Source organism: Nipponia nippon, unplaced genomic scaffold (assembly GCF_047370975.1).
Source record: "Nipponia nippon isolate SJK-2023a ecotype South Korea unplaced genomic scaffold, ASM4737097v1 scaffold_26, whole genome shotgun sequence".
NCBI lineage: Eukaryota > Metazoa > Chordata > Aves > Pelecaniformes > Threskiornithidae > Nipponia > Nipponia nippon.
In genome coordinates, this window is record NW_028262343.1 from 1,995,319 (window position 1) to 2,019,290 (window position 23,972).

Sequence of the window (23,972 nt, forward strand, 5' to 3'; positions counted from 1 at the left end):
CAACTTATCCAGTCATTCGGGAGAATTCACAATATCAGCAGTTTGACTGCATGTCTTCCACTACCAAAATCCACTGCAAACCCCCTAGAATGGGGAGTCCTAACTATAGATTTAAACTGAACATTTGAGACCATAATTGGCAACGGCTCAAGAAATCTTGGTCATGATGCTCTGGCAATAGGCCGAGGACAAAATATTACTTGTCTAAAAGTTTCAGACCTTCCAAAAAAGGGAAACCACCCAAGACCAGGAGAGGGATGTAATAGATTCCCATGGAGAATGGATTTACCTCAAGTATGGATCAACCCCGAGGAAGGCGAGTGGCATTATATGCAAGGTGTGTCCTGGTGTATTGAATGGACTGGAGAGGAGAAGTCAAAGGACACAAACAGTAGAGAACCCCAATATCCTAGATGGAACTGTACACGAGTTTTTAATTGTTCCATGATTGATTATGAAGTCCAATGATTGGGTCCAGTTGCCAGAGCTTTACAATTAGGGTGTCTTTGTAGAAATTATACCACTCATATAAATGATACTTGGACCGGAACCATGATTCAAAATAGTTCTGTTAATTGTAATAAAACGACAATGCCTTCCATGGGCCATACTGTTTGGGTTAGTAGTGATGGAACTTGGACTAATCAATTACCTTTAAAAGGAAAGGTGTGTCAGCATACTTTAGGTATGTTAACCTTGTGCCTCCTATGAAGAAAAAGACCGTTAGGGTTCCAATTATGGGGAAAATTGAAGCAAGATGAAACAGACCCATGGAGATACCCCTCTACAGGAACAACAGTAGGATAGTGTAGTAAAGATAAGGGCTGGCGACCGGAAGATCACGTGCTGTACGGAAAGAGTTAAGGGTCGACCCTCCCTTGTCTCCGCCCCTTATAACATGACACGCCTACTGCTGGGGGTATAAAGCCCGGGTCGGCTGGAGATCTGGGGGGATAACCTTGATGTGTAGTGTTTGCTACACAGTGGTGACCCTGACGTGATCAGGCAACAGTGATGGAGCTCGCGGAACTCATAAAGGTACTAAAGTCGGTAACGACAAGGGTGCTCAAGAGGGGGTTTGCGGCAAGGCGGCGCCGGCCTGCCGCACGTGGTGCGCTGATGGGGCATGAATCTCCTGGGAACGAAAAGCCAACAAGTTTAGTTTCGGAGGGGACACAGGCTGGCTGGGAAGGAGTGGCCTGTGGGACACAGACGGAACCGTTGTTACTGGGAGCTGAGCCAACGGAGGAAGGGGAGGTGCAGGGAGACTATGGTGCAGCGGGAACAAAGGAGTCGGGAAAGGTGTTCCCGATACGAGTGGGGAGTTTAGAGCGGCCGCCCACGGAACCTTTGGCACCTCCTGCACAGGTGGATCTGCCACTTCCTCAATACCCCTGGGGCGAGTTGCAACAATGTGTGGAAAGGGAGCTGACTGATAGGTTGCTGGATTGGGTCCCGGGGGCCGATGTGGGATCCCAGCGGTATCGCGAACTACGTGAAGGAAGATGGCGGGAAGGAGAAAAAGAAGGCAAAACACCTGAGTACGCCCCGTTGTATCCCAGTGATCGACGAGTGCTGGACACACAGAGAGCGGAGCGCAGGACATCGGGGGGGGTGGTAGGGCTCCCCCGGCACTGCCAGTGATACCTGAGCCACCAGAGGGAACCCCTATCCCTGGGGCAATGGGAAATCAAACTGGTATTCCCTCACAGTGGAGGGAGCCTGTACACGATTACCCCGTGAGCTCTGATAGCAGTGAGGGCGAAGGGGGTGACGAGGGATCCTCGATTGTTGCTCATCCGCCCCCGCTTCTGAGACGGACTAACGAGGTTTCAAGGGAACTCGAGGCATTGATCAGCCGATTGAGAGGGGTGGTGGCAAATGCGGAAAGTCTTATGCCAGGGGGAATTCCGAAAGAGAGGGCAAATGGGACGGATTGGCGGATGATTGCAAAAAATTGTGTCTTGGAAGGAGTGCGATTCCAGGCCCCTCCGATTCAAGCATTTCCTATCCGAGCAGCCCCAGGTGGAGGATATGAGTGGCAACCGTTAGATGCGAAGTTGGTGAAAGAATTGGTCACAACGGTGAAAAGTCATGGATTAAATTCCCCAGAGACCCAAGTCCTACTAGACTGTTTTTGCAACGCCGCTTGCACCTTTTGATATCATTCAGTTGATGTGGGCCGTATTGACCCCCTCGATGATGGTATTGTTTAGGGAGGAGTGGACGAATCGGTGCACCCAAGTTGTTATCGAGGTGCAACAGGCCGACCATCCCATGGCAGGAGTGACTTTAGAGCAGCTGATGGGTGAAGGGCAGTTCGCAACTCCTCAGGCACAGGCTCAGCGAATGCGGGGGCGTGATTTTGCTGCATCTTCGAATGCTGCCCAGGAAGCGATACGCATCATCGCGGCTCTTGATAAAAGGGAGCCTCCATGGGTCCAAATACGGCAATCGTTAAGTGAGCCCTTCACAAAGTTTTTAGACCGGCTGCAAGCAGCGCTCCAGGTTGCTCGACTTCCTGAGCAGGCTAAGGAGGCGATATTGCTTGACTGCGCACGTACGCAAGCAAACCCACAAACTGCAGTGTTGCTAAGACAGTTACCCATAGGGACCACGCTTTCACAGATGATTCGTTACGTGCTGGAACAGGAACAGGTGCAAAGTATGCAACCGGTAGTGGCTGCGGTCCATGCGGCCTGCCGCGGCGCACGACTTACGTGCCATAAGTGTGGGGGGCAAGGACACATGGCGCGACAATGCCCTTCAAAAATAAACACCCCCAGAACAGGGGAAGGAGAGAGAGACCTACGATGCTAGTGCTGCGGGCGACTAGGCCACAGAGCTCGACAGTGCAAATCGGGGAGTCAGCAAAGGAGACCGGGCTGGGGAAACGAGAAGAGGGGATGGCTGAGGGCCGTGCCATCCCCACCTGCCCCAGTGATCAGCTCAACAGGCCCGACGACAGCAGCGCAATGTATGGCACAGGGAGTCTCTCCTTCCCCGGGACCAGCACAGTCGCCTGCGGTTCCAATGATGCAATATCCAACTCAGCTGCCTTGGGGAGATGGGAGCGTGCAATAAAGGAGGCTGGGGATAGAGCCTCGCCATATGTGGCACTCACCCTAAACATGACCACACGACCAGAAGTAGATATTATAGTTACCCCATGGCTCCCAGAGTTGGGGGGAACATCACGCCTCGTATTAAGAGCCCTTTTGGATACAGGGGCGGACGTTACAGTAATCCCATCACATCTATGGCCAGATGATTGGCCACTCGAACCGAGAGGTTCACTGCAAGGCGTGGGAGGCATGCAGACCTCACATCAAAGCAGGAACCCAATGCAAATTATGTTGAAGGATCCGGAATCCGGACAAGCTAGGGTAGCATGGTGTAACCCCGCCATTGCTGAGTTACCCATTGTCATCTTGGGACGATGTTGCTTGCAGAAGATGAATATAGTGCTGCGTACAAATTTATCATAATGGCCACTGCCGGTGTCCGCCCATTAAAACTCACCTGGTTGACAGATAAACCAGTGTGGGTAGAGCAGTGGCCATTGACAGAGGAAAAGAGGGCGGCTGTTCGACAATTGGTACAACGAGAACTTGACGCAGGACACATCGAACCCTCTACAAGTCCCTGGAACACCCCCGTTTTCGTGATAACGAAAAAATCGGGAGCGTGGCGACTGCTACATGATCTACGCGCAGTTAATGCATGTATACAAGACATGGGCCCGCTACAAGCGGGCCTCCCTTCTCCGGCCATGATTCCACCTGACTATCAAATAGTGGTTATGGATATTAGAGATTGCTTTTTTAGTGTTCCCTTGCATGAAGAAGATAGAGTACGCTTTGCCTTTACTGTTCCTGAGCCTAACAATCAACACCCGTGCGCCAGATATCAATGGAAGGTGTTACCCCAGGGCATGAAAAACTCACCAGTCTTGTGTCAAATTGCTGTAGCTGCTGCGATACACCCTATTCGAGAAAATTTCCCTACGGTCATCATTTTCCATTACATGGATGACGTGTTATTGGCGTCCAACCAAGAGGAGTTACTGGAAAAGGCACGCGTGCAGCTGATAGTTTGGAGCGACATGGGTTGCACATTGAACCTCGGAAAACACAGGTAGGGCGTGCAGTAAAGTATTTAGGTACTCAACTGAGGCCACAAAGCGTGACAGCACAATCATTTGAAATTCGGACTACAGTGACAACACTCCATGAGGCACAAAAATTAATTGGACAACTATTGTGGCTTAGAAACTTTATTCCAATATCTGAGGCAGAAATGAGTACCTTATATCAACTCCTGAAAGGAGGAGATTCCCCCCTAGGTCCAAGGACTCTTTCAAGAAACCATCAGGAGATTCTTAGGACAATTATGGAGTGGGCCCAGCATTGGGGTCTCGCTCGATTTACACCTGAACAACCGGTCGCTGCCCTGATTTACATGACCGATACCGCTGGCCATGGTTTACTAATTCAAAATAATGGTGAAAAAGGCTGGCCTTTTGCTTGGTTGTATCAAGGCAAACCAAAGACGGCTTTAATTTCTTGGCCAACATTATTATCCCAGCTTATTCTCCGCTGTCGGAGGCAAACTCAACACTTAACAGGGAAGGACCCGGAGGTCATCGCGTTGCCCTGTTCTTTGGCACAGTGGGAGTTGGTACTTCCACAAGTGGGGCTCCTGCAAGCGGCGATAGCTGAATTTACGGGTCGTATTGAAGGTCTAAGACCACACCCCTGTGGGGAGATAATCCAGGTACTCCATTTTTTGCCAGCTAGTGCCATAGTTGAACAACCCACCGGAGGCCGCACGGTTTTTACCGACGCGTCATCGATTACTGGGAAAGCTGTCGTTACATGGCAGGAGGATGGTCAGTGGGCCCACATTAGTTATCAAGATCAAGGGCAATCCGTGCAGTATCTTGAGGCCAAAGCAGTATGGATGGCTCTCACTCAATGGCCTGAAGAGGCCTTGGATCTAATCACAGACTCTTGCTATGTATATAAGTTACTGAAGAAGTGCCGATGGGCACTTGGGGCAACGTCGGAGATTGCCGGAATGTTGCTCACCGCACTGCAAATGAGAACCGCCCCTGTCTGTCCTATCCATGTTAATAGTCATAGTTCCATACCGAGTTTTCTTTCTGCTGGGAATGAAGTAGTGGACAGCTTAGCAAAGAGCGTACTGGCGCTTGAAGAAACTTCTGACCTAAGGCGAGCTTTCCGCCTGCACGAGCTCCTCCACTGTGGAGCTCGCGGTTTAGCTAGGCTCGCTGGCATTACGTTGCAAGATGCTCGCTCTGTGATTGCTGCTTGTCCTGTGTGTTCCAAAGGTCCCCTCTGGGAGGCAGGGGTAAACCCTCGAGGGTTGCAGCCCAACCAAATATGGCAGTCTGATGTTACGATTTATGAACCCTTTAATCCACGTAAGTATCTGCATGCCACAGTTGATACCTGCAGTGGAGTTATTTTAGCGACTATGCATGCTAAACAAAATGCTCTCTCAGTTATTTTACATTGGCAGGACTGTATGGCGCAACTTGGCATCCCACAAAAAATTAAAACAGATAATGGAGCGGCATATGTCAGCAAGAAGACAAAGGACTTTTGCGCGCGCTGGGATATTCAGTTGAGTCATGGCATTCCCTATAACAGTACGGGCCAAAGCATTGTAGAACGCGCGCACCGCACATTAAAAGAGTTACTCGACCGACTTAGGGAGGGGGAAAAGATAAGCCCAGGAACAGGGGTTCCCCCTCCCCTTGACCCTCCCTTATTTCGGGCACAGCGTCTGTTGACGACGGCACTAATTACCTTAAATCATACCATTCGAGGGAACACCTATAAAACCCAGACTGCAACCCAGGCACATTTCCGGCTCGATGAGAACGAAGGGCCTTACCCTTTGGTTCAAGTACGGGACCTGCAAACCCGTGAATGGGGGGGGGTTGCCTGGGACGTGGGTATGCGTGTGTGCAAACCGAGAAAGGGACGCTAGAATGGGTACCAAGTTGAAATATTCGACCGTATAGACATTAATCAATCTATTGAGTCTTATCTTGACAGGTTACCATTTCCCTATGCATCCTGATGGTGTGGGGGAGTAATGAGGGAGCCGCAACGAACTACTGGCTGGACTGGGCAAAATCCATGAACGTAACGGATGCGTGTCTGTATAAGTCTTACCATATATCGATTATTTTACACGCAGCTTCCCCAGCAAGATCCAGAACTACTGGAGCTAAGGGAGGGGGAAATGTAGTAAAGATAAGGGCTGGCGACCGGAAGATCACGTGCTGTACAGAAAGAGTTAAGGGTTGACCCTCCCTTGTCTCCGCCCCTTATAACATGACACGCCTACTGCTGGGGTTATAAAGCCTGGGTCGGCTGGAGATCTGGCGGGATAACCTTGATGTGTAGTGTTCGCTACAGGATAGATATTGGAGGCAATTTTTAGTCCTCAAATTACATCATTTCAAAATCGCATGTGGCTATATAATTTAACAGGACAAATAGAAATATTAGCTAATGCAACAAGAAGAGGGTTACAAGATTTGAATACCCAACTACAAGCTACATCCAAAATGGCTTACAAAATAGATTAGCGTTAGACCTAATGTTACTACATGAACATGGGGTTTGCGGATATTTAGATTTAAATAATAAAGGACTGCTGTGTTCACATCCCAAACATTACTGAAAATCTAGATGATCAATTGGACAAAATAAAACAAGTGGCAAAGTCAAGTCGTGACCTGAGGGCCTCAATGGAAGTGGGATGGTTAAACAAAATATTACATGGACTTGGATTCTCCCTTACTGGATGGTTGCAGAGTTTATTGCAAAATTTAATCATTGTTATAATTGTAGTTATAATTGCTTGTATTTTACTTGGCTGCATTAAGAGTATGATAGTAAGACAAGTCACGGGAAATTATGTATTGTGGATGAAAAGAAAGTGAGACATATGAGACTCGTGATAGGGTCTCATAGTCTCAAAGGGGGGAAATGATATCCCGCAGAAAGTGGAATTTTCCCACTGAGCAAAACTACGAACCATCTGTGCTCTGAGAAAGGAATCTGGGAAGGAGCTAAAAGATAAGAAAGTATTTGTTTAATCAACGAACCGTGGAAAACTAACAACTATACCCTTGAAGAAGAGCTAACAGACTGATAAAAGGGAACATCTTGGCACCAAAAACTGGATGGTGGCCAGAAAAACAGGAAGTCTGATAAAACTGCAGTAACTGGGTGAAAGGTAGATGCGGTGAGGGGAGATCGGAACCACCGACTCAATTCAGGACCGAAAAGACTTGCCCCCCACACACTTGAAAGGAGCATGCGTGCTAATTTACATAGCAAGCGAGGCTACTTTAAATACAGTAAACCAATAGTGTATGAACTGTTAATCACTAACCACTAAGTATAAATTTGGGTGGGTTTATATTAATCATGTAGCAGGACAAATATGCTGTAGTTTTGTACGGAGGTGTGCTAGATTTGTGGAACTGCCACCTAGCACCCATCTTTGCACAAATATGAAGGAAATAAAATACCCCGTCTCTGTGTGTTAACTGGCGTCTGCACACCGGGCTAATGACGCCACATTTGGGACAACAGTAACTCTTCAAACTGGAGGAGAAATTAAAATGTTTATGTTAGACATCAGAAGAACAACACGGCCCCAAACTCAGAAATGTGTCCCTTTTTCACAGCACCATCCTTCTGCCAAACTGTATGTGGCACCACAGCAATTAGCTAAAAGGAAGATCTTTCTATTGTCATTCATTTAGAAGCCCTGGTATGTTTGCTCACCTAAATGAAACGTTTACCCCCTGCTTGGATTCAGCATTTCCGATGACAGCTGCACTAATAGTTGGCATAATCATAGTGCCAGCCAAATTGCAGCAATGTTACAGGTGTCAGGATGTTTGCTTATTTTCAAAACACTGCACGTTTCAGATTGCGCATTTCTCATTTGAATAATTACATGTTTTATGTTCTTTTACATGCCATTAAAAATAGTCCAGAGCCTTAAAATCCATAACTCTTGACAGCTGCAGTGGCATGATTTTTTACTGACTTCAGTTGGAGTGACTCAATCATCTGACAATTAGCAATGATTTTACAAAGCGTTGTCTCAATGCAGTTTTCTTGCTTCACAATTTAATATATAAATATATTCTCATGCCCTCTTTACTTCCAAAGGCCCTCTATGGTTTTTATTGCACAGGAGGGAACGTGCTTAGCTAGCAAGCAACTGGATCAGAGTTTTTCTCTTCACTTTCCCTTTTCCTCACTCAAAACTCTTCTTCACACCTTCTGGCCTGCACCAAAACCCCCATGCTGTCCCTTGGACTATCCCTTCTTTTCATCATTAAGATTCCCATTCTTCCCACACTGTACCATCTGTGCTCCAGCAGTGCAGTTACAACTAATGAATGACATGAGGCTGAAGAAACTTCAGCAAGTGGTGCCAACAGTTGAATAAATTACTCTTTTATGATTTCAAATTTAAGCACATCAGTCACCTACTGTTTTCAAGTCCTGTTGGTTATTCATGTATTTAAAGTCAATCCCCACACTTTAGTGCTTGATGTCCAAAGCCAAGCTTTGAAGGCTCTGATCAGTTGTCCTGGTTTTGGCTGGGATAGAGTTAATTTTCTTCCTAGTAGCTGGTATAGTGCTGTGTTTTGGATTTAGGATGAGAATAATGTTGATAACGTGCTGATGTTTTAGTTGTTGCTAAGTAGTGCTTACACTGGTCAAGGACTTTCCAGCTTCCCATGCTCTGCCAGGTGCACCAGAAGCTGGGAGGGGGCACAGCCAGGACAGCTGACCCAGACTGGCCAAAGGGCTATTCCAGACCACATGACATCATGCTCAGTATATAAACTGGGGGAGTTGGCCAGGGGACCCCGCTGCTTGGGGACTGGCTGGGCATCGGTCAGCAGGTGGTGAGCAATTGCATTGTGCCTCACTTGTTTTGTATATTCTATTATTATTATTATTTTCCCTTCTTTTTCTGTCCTATTAAACTGACTTTATCTCAACCCACAAATGTTACTTTTTTTTTCCATTCTCTCCCCCATCCCACTGGATGAGGGGGGAGTGAGTGAATGGCTGTGTGATGTTTAGCTGTCTGCCAGGTTAAACCACAACACTGTCAGTTCATCACACCTTGTCTCTGCCACTTCTTCCTCCTCACACTCTTCCCCTGCTCCAGCTTGGGGTCCCTCCCGCAAGAGACAGTCCTCCACAAACTTCTCCAATGTTGGTCCTTCCCACGGGCTGCAGTTTATCACAAACTGCTCCAGCGTGGGTCCTTTCCACATGTCCTTTCCACAGGGAGCAGTCCTTCAGGAACAGACTGCTCCAGCATGAGTCCCCTGCAGGGTCACGGGTCCTGCCAGCAAACCTGCTCCAGCACGGGCTTCCCACAGGGTCACAGCCTCCTTTGGTCGCATCCACCTGCTCCCGTGCCCATCTTCCATGGGCTGCAAGTAGATATCTGCTCCACCACAGACCTCCATGGGCTGCAGGGGGACAGCCTGCCTCACCATTGTCTTCACCACAGGCTGCAGGGGAATCTCTGCTCATGCGCCTGGAGCATCTCCTCCCCCTCCTTCTTCACTGACCTTGGTGTCTGCAGGGTTGTTCCTCTCACATATTCTCACTCCTCTCTCCCGCTACTGTTCCACCACAGGTTTTTTTCCCCTTCTTAAACGTGTTATCACAGAGGCGCTACCACGGTCACTTATTGGCTTGGCCTTGACCAGCAGCGGGTCTGTCTTGGAGCCAGCTGGTACTGGCTCTGTCGGACATAGGGGAAGCTTCTGGCATCTTCTCACAAAAGCCACCCCTGTAGCCCCCTGCTACCAAAACCTTGCCATGCAAACCTAATACAGGAGTGCAGAGAGTCTGTTCTCACCAGTCTGGTGGCTTCAACACCCTTTATAATTGCAGTGGCAGCTGGAAATGCAGCTGCTTGTCTGGCTGATGGTCAGGGGAACAAGAGACCTCGGTTTCCTTAAGCTGGAAGAGTGTCTTACACATCTGTGACCTCATGCATCCTCAAAAACAAAAAGTCCTTTGTCTGCATGTAGGAGGAGTGCTAGAAATTCTGCAAATGCTGATTTCACCAGATGAATGGCAATGGTTTTCCTGCTTATTTATGGCTTCATCTAAACAGCCTTATCATTCATTTGGCCTTCAGAAACCTCTTTTTTTTGTGAATCCCCACCCCTACCCTGTACTGCCAGAAGTTGGAAATAGTCTAGAGGACCATAGCAAGAATGACTAGAGGACTGGAAAACATGGCTGGAAGGTCAAGCTGAAGAACTGGGTTTGTTTATCTAAAAAAAAAAAAAGAATAGTGAGTGGACACGGACATGGATTTTGGATGCATGGTGTTGACGAGAATGGTAACCAATTATCTGCCTTATCTGTGAGGGAAAGAGCAAGTATAAATGAGCCTAATATGCAGCAAAAGGCAACCAAGTTTGGAAAAGTTTCCCTTTCCATGGGCCTATGTAATGAAATCTCCAGGAAGAGAGCAAGTTTATGACAGTGAGTTGGACAGCTGTCCCCCAGGTGTCCTTGTCTTGTACCAGATCCTACCTCCAAGAAGGCAGCCAGGATAGCTCTGGAACTTCTTCCAGCCCTAGCCTCTCTGCTATTTCATGCTGCAGGGAACATGTACAGGAGCACCCTAGTAGTGTTGTTGGATTACTCAGGTAGGAATCAGCTTGTGGGTCAGGTAGGTGTCAGGTCAATTTATCTCTTGAAGTGCTCTCTACCCTTATTTGTAAATTTTAAAACACTTATGGTTTGTTTTTTTAACTCTCCATCCTGCTGTTGGTACCTCTGTCAGGCTCTGCCATTACAGCCATTTGCAAAAGCTACAGAAGTTTTTACTTTTCTGAAGAGTTTTTCAGAGTTAAATGAATTCATACAATTTCACTGGCTTCCATACTGTGCAACCTTTGCATCTTGATGGAGTCAGACTCCTTGTTTTGCATTTCATTACAGTGCATTCTGTGAGACTAACTAGAACTTACTAGGAAATTGAGTTTTTCTAAATGATTTTTCTGATTTATCTCCCTTGATCATGTTTTCCATTTCTTCTCTGATTTCACATCTCTCCATGTTCTTGGTCTCAGTTTTTCCTGCTGAGTAGTGTTGACTGCTGTGCAGCATATGTTTTTCCTGCAGAAACAGAGTTAGAATGGTAAACATTTCTCTTCAGTCTTCTCTTTGCATTAAAAAAAATAAAAATCTATCTTCATATTAATCAGGAGAGAACATGTCCCCAGCAGCCTCTCTTCAACCTGAGCCTGACATGGAGGTTGATATAACAACTTGCAGTACTGATTTAAGTGCCACATCTGTTACTGAGAAATAAAAACCTAGTAAATGAGCATCCCTCCATGAAATGTTAACCCTTTTGTAAAGACCTATTTATACATCTAAAACCCCGAAGGCATTTTTAGCTGATGTAAATCACCATAGCCCCAACTATGCGGTTTTACACCACCTATTCTGTTTTACACCAGCCACTCTCCTTCACATTGACAATCTTACCTCTGACTATGTAGAACTATAATCTGTAGATCTGTTGTCCCAGAAACTTGAGTCCGTTACCCGGTGTGCATTGCCCAATTTATACACAGAGTCGAGGTATTTTCCTTTATTACATAAATGCGCAGATATGGGTGCGCGGTACAAACCAGCACACTGTTGGTGTAAACTAACAGTTGTTTATGCACAAGATTTTAACATATTTAATAATCTAATACATATTTGTTGTTATTCTGTTAAATGATTGGTTAAAATTCTTTGCCTACCATGTATATAACTACGCATGCCTGCTATGATTTTTGAGACCTTTACTTCCTTAACCTTTTGGGTCGACAGGTTTCTTGAGTGGGTGGTCTTTGAGTCAGTGGTCGTGATCTCCCCCTGCCGGAATTACCTTTCCCCTAGTTTCACTTACCTTTGGCAACACTAAGCAGTCCTTCACGGACCATTAACAAAGCAGACTACCATTCACTTTGGGGTTTTTGTTCTGAGACAGAGATATCCTGTTTCACGATGCCATAGTATTGTTAGGGTAAAATGAGCTAAGTTAATCTTTATCAATATCAGATCTGTGGTGCCCACGTCTGGATTGGCACCTGTGGACGTGGCCGAGCAATCCCCAGCAGGTCAAAAGCTCTGGAGCAAAATTTTCTTTTTAAGCAGGCCTCTTTCTCCAGACCTACCCTTTAACATTGCTCAGTTTTGATGATTAGTCTCCTAACGTTGCTCAGGGTGAACAAATTGAACAAATTTTTCTTCTAATAAAGCTGCCAGGACTTATGTTGCTGAAGTCCTCCACGAACCTAACTCCCCTTCAGACTGTTTACAGAAAATTGGGAGGAAGTGAAATGCAAGAAGTGGTATTGCATATGGTAGCCTGAAGTCCATTGCCTCTACAAGACTTGGGAGCAGGTCCTGTCTGCACATAATTGAGGTGGGTTAGTTAGAGTACTGTAAGCCTATATGCAGATCTTACTTTGCACTGAATGTCATATTTCAGCTTAAGCCTGTGCTTGTCTGACCTAAACCTAATGAAAATAAGCTGGGTTTAAACTAAAGAAAGACTTATTTTCACTGGCTTTTGCACTAAATCAGCTACATAAGGTTTTAAATCACACTTTGAAAGAAGACCCTACAACTCTGCATGCAGGCAAGCCTTTAAGCTTCAGTTTGTTTGTGTGATGTACAGACCAGAGAGTACAAAGGGTGGTGGTGTTCTCTCCCCAGCTCTGATCCACACGTTTCTTGCTTTCTTCACTTGTTATTTTCTGCTGGACCCATGAGGTCATCTCAGTTTAACTGTTCATTTGTGACTGCAATAATAATTTTTTAGAAGATGTCACATGTGGTGAAAATACCTGTCCTAATACTGTTAATAGCATGGTGAAAGACAGGCAGATCTTCACCTGGCCAGGGCTGGAAGCAGACTCTGGAAGTGCTGTTTTCCTTATCTGGTACTGATTACAGTCTCAAGCCTATTTGCCAGCCTGACATGCCATCAGATTTCCAAAATACTCTGAGGAAAGATTTGCGCTTACAGCTGCACACTGATGAGTGCCCCCTCTGCTTCCCCTCCCTCAGTTCATTAACATGCATGTCTTCCCTTATTAGTGTTTGTCATTATGTGAACAGCTGGTAACTGTTCTGTTTTCCTTCTTGTCAAAAAGAGAGCTTCACAGCCATGAGGAAAATTAGTATTAGGCACAAGCAATTTTTAATACTGACTCCAGGTCCATTAATTTTTTCATTATCGTTATCATCATCATGGCAAGGGTGGGCAGGTAGGCTGTGGGCCTGATTCTCATCTCACTCGGAGGAGTATAAAGGGAGAGAAACTTTTCCAAAGGCAGCAGGGTTACAGCAATGCAAACCAGGATAAGTGTGAATCAGGGTCTGACTCTCATCGTTACATTTTTTTCATGGCTGCCTTTAAAATATGAGCAGTTTCTCTTCCAAATCCATTTTAACTGTAATTAACTGTAATGAAGATTTTTTTTTTTTTCTGCTTGTATTTCTCAAATACGTGCTCCATCAAAGATTTTAAATGACCCATCTGGCTGCATATCTTATGATCAAAGTAAAAATTATTTCTCTCATGTATGTAAGGAGAAGATGAAAAAGTAAGAGATAATTGGAAACTAGACGTTTTTGCTGGGGTCTTCACTTTGATTTTTCCCTCAGTAGATCACTGGTTAAGATGGAATATGCATTTTTAGTGGATCATGGCTGTATTCAGGACTCTCAGCAATAGTCAGATCACAAGACTTTGTAGACTGTCTGAAACATTCCAGAATTTAAATCTCCACCTTCCAGGTTGAAGACAGTTTTGGAGAGAGATTTTACCCTGGATTTTTTAATTACTTAGGACAGTAATTGTTCTCCATGCCTTTCATCCAGGACATAAGATCTTTTCCATTTTCCCTTCTCAAGCCATAACCCTGAGAACACACTTATTTTCCATAGGAATCAACAGTAATATACTCATCTACAATTTTTCCCTGGTGTGGGAAACTCAGTTACATAAGGTGTGGTAGTGGTGGACTGTGTTTTCCACACTCCCTGTGGAGAAAAAAAAAAGAGGAGGAGGAGGCAAGAGTCCTGGCACTAAGGAGATAGCCTGTTGAGGGTAAGGGATGTCTTCAGATATGTGATTATTTAGAGATATGCCTCCATTCACATGTCGTCACACAGGACAGGAGCCCTTGGGGATGCGGTCTGACAGAGCTGCCTTTCACCTTCTGAAGTGACCTTTTATTGTTATTGCTGGCCAAATCTGGTCACTTGGCAAGACAGGTACTGAACATAGACATCTCAACTTCAGGGAGCCTTATCTATGGTCCTATCTTTCTTCAAGGACCTTAGGCCCTGCTGTAGGACTGATTTGATGCTCCAATGTGTTAAGCCTCCCCATAGTTACAGATATCCCTCTTCCTTGAAGCTGTTTTTGCACAGGATAGTGCTGCCATGGATGATGTCACCCACAGTCCCTGGGGTAGGAGAATGTAAGAAAGAGCTGAAGTTTTGTCTGGCATCACCAGTTCAACTCTTCCTGATGACAGGTGCCTTTACTATGGCAAAGTCACCAGGAGTAATGTCTGGTGGATCTAGAAATGTTGTAAGTATAGGACATTTCCATAGAGAAATAAGAAATCTCACTTTACCTGGGATGAATGATACTTTAAAAAAAAGTAAAACCAATTCATAATTGTAGCACCATGGACTTACTAGTGTACACTTCTTGTATGTCGAACCCAACTGATAGCAGACTGTAAGTAAAAAAAAATTGTGGGGAAGAGCAAACATGAAGCATATTCTGTGCATACATAAAATTAATTTTAAAATTTTCCTGAAAAATATTGAACTATACAGCTGTGATCTGTGATCACTGCATGATTACACCAGTCTCCACTCCTTTTAAATACAAGTGCAAAATAGTGAATAGCCTTATCTTCAAACCAAACAAGTTCTTCAGTATGTATCTGCAGTTAAGTTAAAATATACCTTGGCGCTATGAGGATTGGAAATCAGTTAGATTGACTTCTGTTCCCCCTGTATTGTTATATTGGCTTGTTATTTTTCATTTGACTCTAACCTCTCATTCCAAAGAAAATGAGTTTAAAACAAATTGACAGAATACTTTTAAATGAACAGAAGCCTTTAACCAGTCAGACGACATGAAAATTAAGGAAATGCTGGGGACACGATGCCAGAAGATAAATAATGAAATTTTTTTTCAATGTTGAATTACTTCCCTGTCTTCCAAATGGAAACACACATACAGCAATTAATTGTCCAAACAAAGTCAACAAGACACTACATCTTCTGCTTATTTTTTCCCTGTGGGATCACATTTTCATCTCTGGGGCTGTTTATTCTCAACCATGCACCACTAGGGGGTGCTTAGATAGCAGTATTACTGGGGATTTATAAATCATCGTTTCTGGGATTTTTTGGCTTTTATGTAGCTAGTTGTGGCCTTGTGATGGATGCACTCCTCCTGTTTGAACTAACTGAACTTTGGTCTAGGCAGATGCTCAAGAAGTAGGCCTAACCAAAGTTAATCCTACTGTGTGAGGCTGTCAGCAAGAACCCAGCACCAAAACAAAAAAAATGGTTTGGCTGGAGACTGGGCTGATAAGCAGTCGAAACTGCATGAACACAGCAGAAAATCTGACTAAAAATCAACTGCTTTACGCTATAAATATCTGCAGCCATCAGGGTCCATTGAGCTCTCCTTCTATAGCAGCTGGCTGCGCAGTGGTGATCTCCCCTTGAGTAGGGACGCCTCTCAAGTTTAGCCCTCAAGGCTGAGAGATGCCTTACCTGACACCAGACATCAATGGGTTGGTAAGTGACATTTTTTGTATGCGTGTAACATTTAAGATACGTATAGTAAGCTTACGCAATAATCTTTGTATCCCATACTAACTTTAAGTGTAGTAAATAGTAGAGTATTGATCTCCAATCCATCTGTACTTATTAAATATTTTACTTACCTAAATTTACTGATTAGAACTCAAGAAACTAACTACTAGCTCAGGTCTGTCTGAGTGATCTCTGACTCTTCTCCTGTGACAGGCCTTAATTCTCATCTTCCTAGTTGTTCTGGCTGGTTTGTTTGTTTGTTTTCCCTCTGTCTCTTTATTTAGAGCTTCTGCAAACTGGGAGATTCTTGCTGAATGAGTTAGTAGTTCATCATCTTGATGTCATTTTAATGGCATTCGTCAGCACAGCACAAATAGTCTCACTGTGTCACTCCTCACGTCACGGCCAAACATGACTTACCACACCACAAATGTGAAACCAGCATTAAACAGCAGCTTTCAGGTGATTAAAATAGATGTGGTGGAATCCAGGACCATTTCAGGTTAAGCAAATCTATAGTACTTGGCTCACTCCATCCTCCATCCCCTTCTAAAACTAAGCATATTTGTAGTCTCCGGACTTACCAACTTCCATTTCCTGTGCAAGGAGACATTCCATGTCCTAAAATTACTCACTTTGTCACCCATACTAAAAAGCCTAAGCAAATACACAGCACTTGCCTCCTGCAGGGGCAAGGAGAGGAAATTTTCTGTAATCAGGAAAGCTGAATAGCTAGCAAGCAGCCTTGTAGCTGCACTATGCTTTAGCAGTAATTAGTAATCTGTGGAATACCACATACCTACACAGTGCCAACAAAACCCTAACAATGTTATATTTTTCCATTTCTGCTCCAGTCTACAAGATAGGCCAAGACATAATAAAGAACAATTATTTAATTAAAGGTAGGTTTGAGAGATTATAGCTGGGGAAAAAAAAAAAACAACAAACTTTTAGGGGATTTCTGGAATGAATGTATTGGAAGGAAAGAGAGCACCAGATAGACAAGAACAAATGCATGTGTGACTGTAGGCCATTCGCAACATTCAGAGATGGGTGGGAAAAAGAAGATAAAGCCTCTGTAAAGAAAGAGGTCAGGAAAAATGTCTGACCACCCTGTGGATACAGAACTGAGTGCTTTTGCTGTATAGAGCTCCGCAGGCATGTTGTGGATGAAATTGCTCCAGAGTAAGCCATAGTTTTTACTTCCTTGGGCTAAGAATGTAATATTTCAGGGAAAAGACAAGGAGTTTTCTTAGAGTTTCAATGAAGTCACTCCCTTGGATGCTGGATTGTGCATCCTTTTCTCCATTGAAGATGATCATTGTTGCCTCTCTGTAGAACAAGGTATCACATTTCTTCAGGGAGGTTTTGTCACCTTCTGCTGAAGCAAACATATCTGTATAATGGTGGTCTTATTAACTACTGGATGATGCTGAACTTTTCTTTGTAGAAAGGATGATGGGAAGACAATCCACCTGCCTTCAATATTTCCTATCAGTCATTTCAGAGCCATGCGAGTGAAAGAGCAGTGGTAGCTGTAGATGATGACCTTCTTGCGATGGACAGGATTATCATATGAATGCTGTTAGATTAATCTCATATTGATCATCCTGCTACTCTTGGCCATGAGATAGGATGAGCATGTGATGATGGTCACAGATAGGAAGAGGCAGAACTGCTCTGGGATAGTTTTTCTCCCTTTGTTGTATTTGTTCATTCCTTGTTTCCAATTGATCTTCATTTTCCTGTATGTAGAATCATACTTCTGGTTGTGCTCAGGCGACCAAGCAATCCTGATTGCTCTGTGTGTGAATGGTCACTGTCGCTATTTACTCTTCTAGTGGTATGGGGGATTCAGACAGATGGAGAACATCATCAGCCTTTAAAAGCACAATCTGATGGAATAGAGAGAAAGCATAAGCCAGAGACCTGATTTAAGGGGTCACCATTTAATTACAGGAAAATTAAGTAGAGAGAGTGAACAGCATAGTCCACAACCTTGGAGGTGAGAGAAAGATGGTGAGAGAAGGCTGTAGTTTGAAAGCCAGTTGTTGCCGAGGAAATTTTTTTTTAAATGGAAGACCAAGGAGTATCCTTGTAGGCAGGTGGGGAAAAAGGGCAAAAACTGTAAGAGAGAAACTGATTAAAGAGAGAAGAGGAAGGGAGGGAGGAGTAATGGTATGAATTTGGAAGTTTTAAGGGAAACTGAGGCAGGATAGTGTCTGCAAAAGCACATCTCTTTTTTTAATGAAAATTAACTGGTATTGTCATAAGTCTAAGGCAGCATGATTTTTCCTGGAGTTTGTTTCCTTCTTTATCTGAAGTTGTGGTATTCATTATTATCTGAAATTACCCACTATGGAAAAATAATCACGCTCATACAATGCACTGAGAAACCCATTATGTCACTTTTAAAGATTGGATTCTAAAATGGATTTGAACTTGGGTTTATTGATATTGGAAACATTGCACACAGTGATTTCTGACTTGTGGCCGAAAGTGGTCTGGATCAGCAAACAAGTTGTGAATAGCTGTATATTGTTGCAAATGGTCTTGCAGACTGGATTACAATGGAGAATGAAAAAGCCTGTTTTTTTCACGTTTGGAGTTCATTACATTTTCTAGAAGGAATTTTCCAAACGTTGGTAGGACTGCCCTCTGCCCTGCAATTTCATGTGCTCACTCTGTTACCAGAAAAGAGAGTTGGGGAGGAGTTGTAGCTTTTGTACCCTTTGTCCTTACATCAGAAGCCTTCACTCAACCGAGCAGTGGCTTTGCCTTCACCTGTGACTTCTGATATATTGGGAGTGCTTTGCTTTGGAGACCTCACAGTCTTTAGGGTATGACTAGTGTACAACCTTTCCAATATAAGGGGCCTGTGAAATCGGCAAATTGCTCAGTCTGCCTCTCCTAAGGGAGGACATACAACTGCTGTAACCAGAGCAGCCGACAGAGCCCAGGGTGCTCTGCCAGCTTCCCAAGAAGGAAGCAGATATATATACCTGTACTACACAGCCATGTAGAGCACATATAGCAACCCAGCACAATGGCAAAGATGGAAGCAAGGAAGGTAGGATCTGGTTGCCACCACTCCAGCAATTCATGCATGTTCAGCCTACTCTCCCCATGGAGTCTGCGGGCTGAATGAGCTGCAGGCTGCAACCAGCCCAGGAGCCCTTGGCTTGGCACGACAGTCATAGATATCATGATGCCACTTCATGAGTAAAACTGTTCGTATGCAGCTGTTCATTGATCTGCACCCCCAAGTTTGTGAATTTCAGGCTGCCTTCAGTGTGGAGGGACCGAGGCGCTGTGCGTGGGGTGACTGTGCCTCTTTGTTGCTGCACTTCGGCATTGTGCCTTGAACCCACTGCAGCCTTTTATATTCTCATTTGCACTGTGCAAAAAACTTCTCTGCCCTTTGTACGGATACAATTTTTACACACCTACTACCACAACTGGGAAGATAGACAAATATTATTAATATTTTTGTTGTGGCTAAGCTGTAGTGGATACTCTCGGATTCTTCTTGGAGGGCAAAAAAAGTCATCTTCATTGCTTGTGGAAATGAGCAGATTGGAGCTGTTGTGCCTTAGACAGGATATGCAGCTCAGAGAAAAATGTGTAGTTCTGCCACCATATCCCTTCAGGTACTGGTATGTTTTATTATGATTTTTATTTTAAAATTAAAAAAAACAAGAAAAAAAGTATTGCTGGTTTTCTATTCCCTCTCAAGAAATTGTTTTTCCCCAAGCCTTCCATAGCTACAGCTAACTTTGTAGACACCATGAGACAGGCATAGGTATTATAATAAAGGGTATACAATTTTATTGTGATACATATAGTAGAGCAGTTCAGTGACTTTTTTTCTGTCAACTGCTGGATCTAGCTGATCTTCACTACAAGGTTTTCTAAAATTAAATTGCTCTAGTCATTCCTAGAGTCATGTAATGTTACTCTTTCTTGTATATGCTTACACTAATTTGTCCATGTGTATAATAGAATGCAAAAAGGCCAAGAAGAGAGTTGAACTTTCTAAACTGAGACTGTTTGTAGATAGCCATGATTTGCAGATCTGAATACCAATATTTGATGCAGTGGCTCTGGGTTAGATACTGTGGCATGCAAAGAAGGATTCTTCTGCAGCATCTGTCTCCTTAATTGTTCAGGAATTATTGTGTTTGTGCAGCTTTATTACACTATTGCAAAGAGATTAAAAAAACCAGAGTATTTCTATAGGATGAGCTGGGTAGTGGTTTCTATAACATTGGAGAGGTTTCAAATGCATCTGTTAAATATTTGTATTCTAGCAGGTGCAGAAGTATTAATTTGTAATCATTATATTAATATGTTTTGCACAGGCATATTGTCTTTTGTCCCATAACCCCAGTGAGCTTTACAAATGTTAATGACTCGTGTGAAGTTTGTACTCGTCATAGCTGCCTTGGCATGAGCCCTGTGCATCTACACATGGGTGTTACACAAGTACGCAGTCTGTGATGTAATCGTTGTCTTTGACAAAGGATTGCTTACAACATAGTCCTGCTGTGGAGTGGTCTGAAATAGTGGAATTAATGTTTGTGTATTTGAAGCATTACCCTGAGAGTTTACAGGCACAAAATTATTGATGTCGCTTCCTTCTTTTGTACCCTTGCCAAGTAACAGGGTTCTGCCAAGTACTGTAGCTCTTGAAAGCCATGCTCGTGTCTTTCCAGGGGGGCAGATATCTTCAGTAAGTACACAGCTTGCCAAAATGAGTAGAAGAGTAATTTCCCTGTGAAGGCTAAGATGAATACTCCTACTGCTATTTTACAGCAAAATTTATGTCAGTGGATATTCAACGGCAAATCCCCAATGCCATTACTTAGCATTTGTTTGTGGAGGAGACAGTAAAAAGGATAGAGAACATTGCTTGAGCTATAAAAGATTTTTATTTCACACTGCTTTTAATATGAGTTTGCTCTGCAATGGTGAAATATGTTCTGGAAAACACCTTTTTTTGAAGACACAGCAGTAAAAGTCAGGAATTACTTGGTTCCTTAATACTGCTTTCCAGTTAGCATCCTTTTTCAGTTTTTATTAGTGGCACAGTTTATTCCAGAGTAAGGAGAGGACCATATGATCCACCAAAGCCTTGTGTTGCCTACTCACAAGAGAAAAAGACATTGTCTTCATGTGAACTTCACTGACAAAAGGACCAACCCTTAGGTGTCCTAAATATACTCTAGAGAGAGAAAATGAAATCACTGTCATCTCCAGTAATGTGGACAGCATTTCTTGTGGTGGGTTGACCTTGGCTGGATGTCAGGTGCCCAACAAGCTGCTCTATCACTCCCCCTCCTCAACTGGATAGGGGAAAGAAAATATAACGAAAGGCTCATGGGTCGAGATAAGGACAGGGAGATCACCCAGCAATTACTGTCATGGGCAAAACAAACTTGACTCGGGGAAATTAATTTAATTTATTGCCAATCAAATCAGAGTAGGATAATGAGAAATAAGAACAAATCTTAAAACACCTTTCCCCCACCCCTCCCTTCTTCCTGGGCTCAACTTCACTCCCGATTTCTCTACCTCCTCACCCCAAGCAGCACAAGGGGATGGGGAATGGGAGTTGTGGTCAGTTCATCACACGTTGTCTCTGCCGCTCCTTCCTCCTCACTCTCTTCCCCTGCTCCAGCGTGGGGTCCCACCCATAGGAGATAGTCCTTCACAGACTTCTCCAATGTGAGTCCTTCCCATGGGCTGCAGTTCTTCACGAACTACTCCAGCGTGGGTCCCTTCCATGGGGAGCAGTCCTTCAGGAACAGACTGCTCCAGCGTGGGCTCCTCTCTCCACAGGGTCACAGGTCTTGCCAGGAGCCTGCTCCAGTGTGGGCTCTCCACGGGGTCACAGCCTCCTTTGGGCATCCACCTGCTCCAACGTGGGGTCCTCCATGGGCTGCAGGGGGACAACCTGCCTCACCCTGGTCTTCACCACAGGCTGCAAGGGAATCTCTGCTGCGGCACCTGGAGCACCTCCCCCTCCTTCTTCACTGACCTTGGTGCCTGCGTAGTTGTTTCTTTCACATATTCTTACTCCTCTCTTCTGGCTGCTGTTCCGCAGCAGTTTTTCCCCTCTTCTTAAATATGTTATCACAGAGGTGTTACCATGGTCACTGATCAGCTCAGCTTTGGCCAGTGGCAGGTCCGTCTTGGAGCCGGCTGGCATTGGCTCTATTGGACATGAGGGAAGCTTCTGGCATCTTCTCACAGAAGCCACCCCTGTAGCCCCCCCCCTCAGTACCAAAAGCTTGCCATGCAAACCCAGTACAGTCTGATAGATGTTGTGAGGTGTATGATGTTCCATGTTCTAGCTACAAATGGCTTAGTGTTGCTTAATTCTGCTAGACTGGCTCTTTGAGTTGAATGTTTCTGTATCTTTAGTTCTTCTTCACAGTGTGGCATAGTGTTCTCTTCCAAGAGAAGAGTCTGTAGGGAAGTGATATCCCTCATGAGTGTTTGCTTTGTGTGGTGTTTGTGGCTTTCTGGCTTGTAGTTTACAAATTTTGTTATGCTAGTGTATTTTTACAGTTCATTACTTTTTATTTACTTCATAAGAACATAAAAGAGTTCGATCAGACTATCAGTTGAGAACACATTTAACAATAAATTGATTGTCTACCAACCAAATGAACCACTCCAAGGCAAGACAAGAAGCTGCTGTACAGATCAGCTGATGCAATTTATGGCTGACTTAAAATATTATGGCATTGACTGCATACAAAGATTACACTGTAAAAGACTAATTAGGGCAAATTAAATAATTGATACACTCTGAAGCCTATAGATAACAACAGGATTATTGCAGAATCCTACAGCCTTTTACTCATGCTAGCAGTCCCAACAAAGTCAAAGGCCATCAGGACTATCTGAAGCCTGCTGGAAACTCTTTGAACTGAGACCTCTCACTCTCAAGTGACCAGTGACCTCTTCATGCCATCCCCTTGTTTCTGCAGGCTCAAGAAGTGGGACTGGGAGTGACTCAACTCTTTTGTGCTTCTTTTTTTTTTTTGGTCAAAAAGTCCATGCAGATGTGTGGCAGTGTGGGACAGAATTGGCCCTTCATTTCCCCTGAAGGCTTTTGAGACAGCATCAAGCAGGGGAAGAGCTTGTAAATACAATGTGTATCCAAGAACCAGGCACCTAAAATGCAGCATAAAGCCCAAAGCTTTATCAGCTTTATCATTTATATAAAATGGCAGTGAATTGTTCAGGAGTGCAAATGTATTACTATTGTTATTACTATTATTATTTATTATCATTATTATTATTACTATTGCTGAATGACACTTCCTTCTCTAAAGAATGGTTCGTTCTTAGCCAGTGACTAAAGCAATGCTTTTCTGAGTACACATCACGACAAATCTCTGTTAGGCAGTGTCCTATTCACCCAGCTGTGCTCTGCCAGAGAGTATTGTTAGATATTTGCCTCAGCTTCTAACATCAACCTTTAATGACTTTTTTTTTCTATTTGCTCTTGTGATGACCTGAAAACCTGAGGAGAGATTAAACCCAAGTTAGTGTATAAGGACTAGATGAAAAAAAATGAAACAGTGTTCTGGGCTCCAATTTGGCTTTTAGTCTGGAAAATTGTGGCCTTTTCAGGATTAATATTCTAACCTATACATAGGTTATGTATGTTCATAGATAAAAATTTTTTGTTCATTTTAAGCACAGCTAATTTTAGATGATTTCTTATCTATCGAGATCTAGCAGCATTTTCAATGCTGGCCAAATATAAATGAAGAAAAAGAAAAAAACAGTTCTTGTTTAAGTGGCAAAGAAATCCTACTCCTGCCTACAGTGAAATCAGAGGAGGAAACTCTGATGGCAGAGAAATGAGTGAGGATGTTATTCATGGGACTGGGTCTGTCTGCAAGACCAGGAATGTTTTATCGCGTATTTTGCTAATGCCAAACAAATTGTCAAGTGCAAACTTTTAGTCTGAGCTCTGGAGTCTGCCTG

The 23,972-nt window shown here is 44.1% G+C and overlaps 1 pseudogene; it reads left to right on the forward strand.

The window, feature by feature from the left end:
• The window catches only part of LOC148055144 (uncharacterized), a 30,953-nt pseudogene that overhangs the window by 2,756 nt on the left and 4,225 nt on the right, over positions 1–23,972 (forward strand).